Below are 7,046 nucleotides of genomic sequence, written 5' to 3'. Positions count from 1 at the left end.
TTATGAGTAAAATGTCTGTGAAGTATGTTCCCATTCATATTTACAATTTTGAGCATACCAGGGTGATTATGAACATGAAATTATCCAGCCATGGCTTCCTGTTTCACAGGAATATAAATAGGAGGGAAAACAAAGGCCAAATTCCCTTAATCATCCATTACAATGAGAAAAACCAAAGAATATATTTCTGATGTGCAGCAAAAGATAATTGAGCTTCACAAATTAGAAAGTGACTTTAAGAAAAGAGCTAGAGCAGTGAAAATTCCCATTTCCACCATCAGGGCAATAATTAAGGATTTCCAATCAACAGAAAACGTTACAAATCTGCCTGGAAGAGGACGTGTGTCTATATCGTCCTAATGCACGCTGAGGAGGAGAGTTTGAGTGGATAAAGACTCTCTGAGGATCACAGCTGCAGAATTGAGTCTCGGGGTCAGAAAACCTTAAAAAAAACAATCAAACAGCATCTACACCACATGTTGTTCAGGAGGGTTTCAAGAAAAAAATCACAGCCTTCTTTGATCATATTTACCAAGGGTGCCAATAATTCTGACCACGACTGTATACTATGTAAACAAAAACATTTATTTTGGATGCGATTAATCGCAATTAATCGTTTGACAGCACTTATATATATATATATATAGTCGTGTGAAGGAGAGAGAGAGTGAATTCAGCAAGGCAAGGATGCATTAAATTGATCAAAAGTGACAGAAAATACTTTTACATTGTTCCAAATAAATTCTATTTAAAGAAAATGTTATTTTTCCACGTTTTAATGAAAAATCTTTTTTTAAAAATAAAAAAATAAAACAAAAACTATTGCAGTTTCCACAAAAATATTAGAATATCAGAATCAGCATATTAGAATGATTTATGGAGGATCATGTTTGGTGCACACAGGGATAAAATGTGTACCATGTGTACAATGAAATATACTGCTGTATTTTTAATGCTGTGGGCCTATATTTCTGCTGGACATCTTGTTTAGACACACGGCATCACTGATTCTATTAAATACCAACAGATAAAAAAATCTATAAGTGACTGACTCTGTTAGAAATCTTATAATGGGCCATGTTTGGATCTTCCAACCGGACAATAATCCAAAAACAAACCTCAAAAACAACACAAAAATGGGTCACTGAGCACAATTGATCAAAAGTGACAGAAAATACTTTTACATTGTTCCAAATAAATTCTATTTAAAGAAAATGTTATTTTTCCACGTTTTAATGAAAAATCTTTTTTTTAAAATAAAAAAATAAAACAAAAACTATTGCAGTTTCCACAAAAATATTAGAATATCAGAATCAGCATATTAGAATGATTTATGGAGGATCATGTGACACTGAAGACTGATGACTGCTCAAAATTCACAGGAATAAATTATATGTAAAATATATTAATATAGAAAACTGTTTGTATTTCACAGTATTACTGTTTTTAACTGTAATTTTTGATCAAATAAATGCAGCCTTGTTGAGCAGAAGAGACTTCTTGGAAAAACATTGTACCAACCCACACTTTTATATATAGATATCCACATTAGTATTCTTTATATTAGACACTGTGTTCCCTGTGGTATGACACCAGTGATGTAGTCACAGTTATCTACATACGGTGTGTTCCGTCTTTAATTTCCAGAGAGGGAAAAAACTAATGCTTAGCTTCCATATAATCACATGCAAGTCCAGCGGTTGAAGAACTTCACTGTTAGCCCTTTTTTGCCTTAATCAGATATTCGCTGATCGATGAGATTGCTGTCCTAAAATTACATAATGAATTAAGATGAATACTCGAATGTTTTGGACCTGAAATGACTTTTTGGCTGAAATAATGTTTTAAACTATCGCCTGAATGCCAATTTACACAGAATTCCATCACAAGTCATTTGAAAGAGAGCAAGCAGTTCTTCATTTCACTTAGCATGAAACAAAGTGTTCACCGAATGTTTTAGTAAGATAATAATTCCCTTCAGCCATGCATTTGTGCTGTGGTTTTGTGTTCTGTCTGCAGTCATGCTCTTTTTTGCATCCAGGGGTGCGTTTCTCCAAAGCATCGCTAGCCAGCTGTGCTCCCAATCCATCTTACCATCACAGTTCAGTGATTCAGTGTTTCCTGAAATCATAGATCCAACGAACATTCGCAAGCAGCATGGCAAACGTGTGTGTTTGGAGTGGGTTAGGGTTAGGAGTGATAAGAAAACCTACAAAATAAAGCATAATGAAGAACAGACATAGCAAAGCAGTCCTCAGATGCCATGTTCAATATTTACATTACAGCAATAATCTGAACTGATTAATTAGCAGAAGTTATCACTCCACCACCTCCTCGACGTCATTAACAGCTATTCTAACCAACGTGGCTCAAGCGACAGATGTGTGACAAAGCTCCTACACTTCGGGGGAGCAGTCATGACTAGCTAGTTAGTTTCTCTAGTACTGTGGTGGTTTAGCAGCGAGTTACGCCGCTGTTGGGAAACGCACTCTTGACGGTCTGATGCTTCAGTCTGACAGGTTTATGTTTTCGTGTCTCAGTGGCCTTGATCTCTGACCCTTAAAGCTTTTTTTAAGGTTTGATTTCTCAACATTAAATAAAGATGATGCATAACTTGACAAATGACAATCGTTTCATACTACATGTGCTATAAAACATGCCACTTTCTCATTTACACTCTAAGGCACTCTAAACGTACAAAAATGACTAGTACTTATTTCAATAGTGACTAGTCTCTATTCAGTAGTCAATATATATATACTGAAATATGTACTAATTCCAAATTCCATTTGTGACTAGTATTTAGTTTTACTGGTACAACTATAACCAACAATATCCCAAACTAGATGCTTGTAATATTTCCATTACCATTTCTGCTAAATATGCAAACAATAAGTTGAATATTAATGCAGAACTGCAGCTGAAGAGAGATGATGAGAGAGAAAGTGCTCAAATGTCAGAGCTGATTTAACAAACGTGTCGTTAATAAACCTTTGAAAACAGGAAACAAACAACTGATTGCATCTGAAACATCTTTAGTGAAGAAATGCATTTGATTAGACAATGGAAATAATCTGATAGTAGATGACGTTAGATCATCACATGTCACAGATGTATTTGTGCTGTAATATGACTGCAGTCATGTTCACTTCTGCCAAAATGCCCTTCTTAGCAAGGTATTAATTAGCATGCATACTGTGTTTCTAAATGATGCATTCTGAATCAGAATTGGTCTGAAAGGAGATGACTTGATGGAGATGTGTAGTTCTCTATCTGAAGCTGAGATGAGTTGCAGATGCTGTGAAACCTCAGCCTGATCTCAGAAGTTTGTAAGTCTTCTCCTGAACCCATAAAGTTACTAACACCTCATTCCAAAACGTTTGATTGTCCCAATGTCAAAATTAGACAGACAAGACCCAATGAGATTTGACGTCAGTGAATTCAGACCCGTGTGATTGAATGATTAATTAGTTATAGCACGGCATCTGATGATTGCTAATATAATGCACAGATCAAGTGGATTTTGTGTAGGATCAGTGTGCGGTGCATTTATAGTTTTTTCCAACACATTACATAAATGTGGTAGCTTTGAACATATCTAATGTCATTTATTAAATGCGATAAAAACCGACCTATTATGTCCTAATACTTTTTCATATGGAAATGTAAGTACGCTAGAATCACACTTTACATACGAATACCATTATGTTAGAAAACCACCGTTTTCATGGCAATGCAGTAATGCAGCAGACGCTGGATCATCTCTCATTCAGGGTCTGGATCTGCTGCTAAAGCTGGAGTTTTGAATGGAAGAAGAAAATCCATAACAAATACTCCATTAGCAAAACATTGACTGGATGCTAGTAAGTAAACTGCAGAGAGCTAACAGAGCAATCCTGACAGTTTTACACACCACCGTTTCAGTCAGAAGAGTCTCACATAATCCTGATACAGCACATGTTTCTTTCTGTATACAATGTTTTATAATGTACAGATTCAGTCAGCAGCAGCCACTTCATGTTGTGCTGTTCAACACTGGGTTGTTTTCTTGTTGTGGTGGAGCAAAAGCAGACAGAACAGTGTTGGCTGATGTGTCTTCCAGATTAAAGGAGTAAACCAACATTGGGAATTTCACTCAAGGAAATATTAGATGACAATTAGCCCATAAAGGTCAATCAGTCTGTTCCAACAATGAAAGGCATGAGATGGAGGTCCAGCAATAACCATACATTTCGTTTCACATAAGAAAACATGACAACCTCTGCTGAGTCTGACTGCTGGATATCTGTGTTTCTGTCTCGTGTCATGTGATCACGTCTCCTAGGAAACGCTTGTTTGTGCAGTTCCCTGGAGATTACCCAGCCGCTCCTCATCAGTGTTGAGTACACACACACTCTCCTCTGTGTCTCCTGCTCTCTTTCAGTTCTACAGCAGCGCATCAGTCTCTGAACTGTTAGATCATGCATCCACGCCAGAAGTATCAGATCCAGCCCCAGACGCCAGATCCTCTCAGAAAATATCCGTTTTGTCTAACAAAACAACTACTCAGCAAAATCGCCTAATACCCAAAGTCTTGACTGGTACCCAAAATGGTATTTACAGTCTTCTATCAGCCAAGAGTTGACTGAGTAAAGCCAGAGAAGAGTAGAAGCAGGAGACGGCGTGAGGATGATAAAAGGAGCAGAGTTTATTGAATAGTCTTAGTTGCGTATGTTTCAATGCTCAGACTTCATCTGATGAACACAAATCTAACCAGTAGTGCTTCACAACAACATCCCATAAACCCTGAGTTTCATGAAGACCAACAGCCCTCGAAACCACACAATCATAAGACTAAATTATATTAAAACAATAATATACAAAACTAATCAATGAATAAATCAATGAAATGAGTATATAAATGACTATAATGATTAAATGGTATAATAAAACGACTGAATGATTATAAATGAATAAACACATATAAAATAAAAGTAAAACACAGCACAGAAGTGTGGTTGCTCTCTTGAAGCAAAACACACACAGAGGCAGTGTTTGAGGATCCTCCGGTCCTTCTGAACATCAGCTGTTACTGTCACAGCGAGGACTCTTCACAACATTTATTCTCTGGACAGTTCTCTCTCTCTCTGTGTTTCAGGAAACACTCGTCATCATTTCTTTCCTCGGTATTTGTGTCATTCCTCTATCGCTCTCTGACAGAACAATCTGGCCAATCATGGAGCCAGCAGGGAAAACACTTCAACTCTTCAATGCTGTCTCACAAAACCAACTCGATTCGACCAGTCGAGACAGCCAGACTGACTGATTAATTCATTTCATGTTTATTTGCATAATACTTTCCACAGTACATACCGTGTCACAGAAAGAGCTTGTTTTAAATGTTACAGTCATGAAGCCAGGAGTTCCTGTGTCTCCAAACTCATCAAGGAAACTTCAATTCAATAATATACAGCTTTAAGATCATACAAATCAGGTTGTCAGTCATGTGTTCAGTTGAACAAACCCCTTGAATGTGTTATTACAGCCTGTGATTGCAATGTAATGCATTCTGGTCTGTTACGTCTGTGAGACAAATGCCTTTTTTTGAGGTCTCTCAGTTTGATTTTCTCACAAATGTGTCTATTACCAGTAGAGACCAACAGGCACCATTACAGTTACCATTAAAACCAGTACAATTCCCATTAACCAGTAAAACCATTAAAAATTCTGTGATGGTTTCTATTGTTTTTTTCAGCCAGGCTAAAATGGCTGTTGCCAGCAGTCTGCCTCGAAACATAAACATTTTAGAAATGCATAATTTAGCATTTATTTGCACACATATGTTTTCCCATGCTTTGGTTTTTGGAGGTTATCCCAACTCCAAATTTTCCTTTGATTATATCCTTGTTTTCATTAACAAGTTGGGCAAGAAGTAGCAGCTGTTCTTGCGTCCAGTTTGGTTTTCTTTTATGTTTGCATGTCTTACTATCAGCCATCATTATTCTACTCTGTTAATTAAAAGGTCATATGCATATTGACTAATTGTTTAAGAGAAGCACACATGTAAGAGGCTGACAATTAGCTGAACATATACTTGTTCAATTACTGACACTTAGCCTGCATTTTTAAACCTTTATTTGAATATGGCAACACAATATTCCACTCTACAATATTTCTATGAATAAATCTCTGACAGAGACTATCAGCCAATCACTGTGTGCATAGTTAATAAGCATGATGACATCATCCATAGCAACGAGGTCAGCCCCGCCCCCTTACTCTGAGCTTAAGACTTCTTTCTATTCCTTAGTACAAGTTTGTCTCAGCAGCTTTATGAACAGGTTTTAAGAGAAAACTCTTAGCTAAAAACTTTTACTGCCATTTAGGATAACTCTTAGTGGTAAGATAAAATGTTTTGTGAATACGGGCCCAGGTCTTTTTCCTCACAATTGCAGCTGAGCAACATCTTTCCAGCAGATGGCACTAATGTTCAATTGATTGTCACGTTTGCTGTAGACACGACCTTAGGTGCAATGAAATCATGGTATTAGGCACCATCTGAGCATGCATTTGTGATGGCTGATCTCTTCCATAGCACTTTATTATACAAATATTCTGTGCAGAATTCAGATGGGTGCTGCATGCAGAGCTAGAGCATCCATGCATCGTGTTCACACCATGATGAGCATCCTCTCCATTCCGTCTGAACAAATACTCAGTTCCTGCATCTTTGCTGGTATTATTGGATTTTCCAGGAAGTTAATATCTTGTAAAAAAAAAAACTCATTTATATCATGTTTATATTTTCTCTAGATGATATAGGCGCAGCACACAGCAATCTGTCATCGACAGCCTCGGCCTTCCTCCAGCAGTCCATTGAACATCATGGATTTCCACTGATGTATTTTAATAAACAACTAAACCATAAATATTTGCAGCTAAGTATTAACAGCTAAATATGAAAAATATGTATTCAATTAGAAGATTTAAAGTTTAAATTCAGAGAAAAACTGACGTGTGTGTGTGTGTGTGTGTGTGTGTGTGTGTGTGTGTGTGTGTTCATATTC

The sequence above is a fragment of the Sinocyclocheilus rhinocerous genome, unplaced genomic scaffold, assembly GCF_001515625.1.
Source record: "Sinocyclocheilus rhinocerous isolate Xijiao unplaced genomic scaffold, SAMN03320098_v1.1 scaffold3041, whole genome shotgun sequence".
Taxonomy (NCBI): Eukaryota; Metazoa; Chordata; class Actinopteri; order Cypriniformes; family Cyprinidae; genus Sinocyclocheilus; species Sinocyclocheilus rhinocerous.
This window is presented reverse-complemented; position numbering follows the sequence as displayed.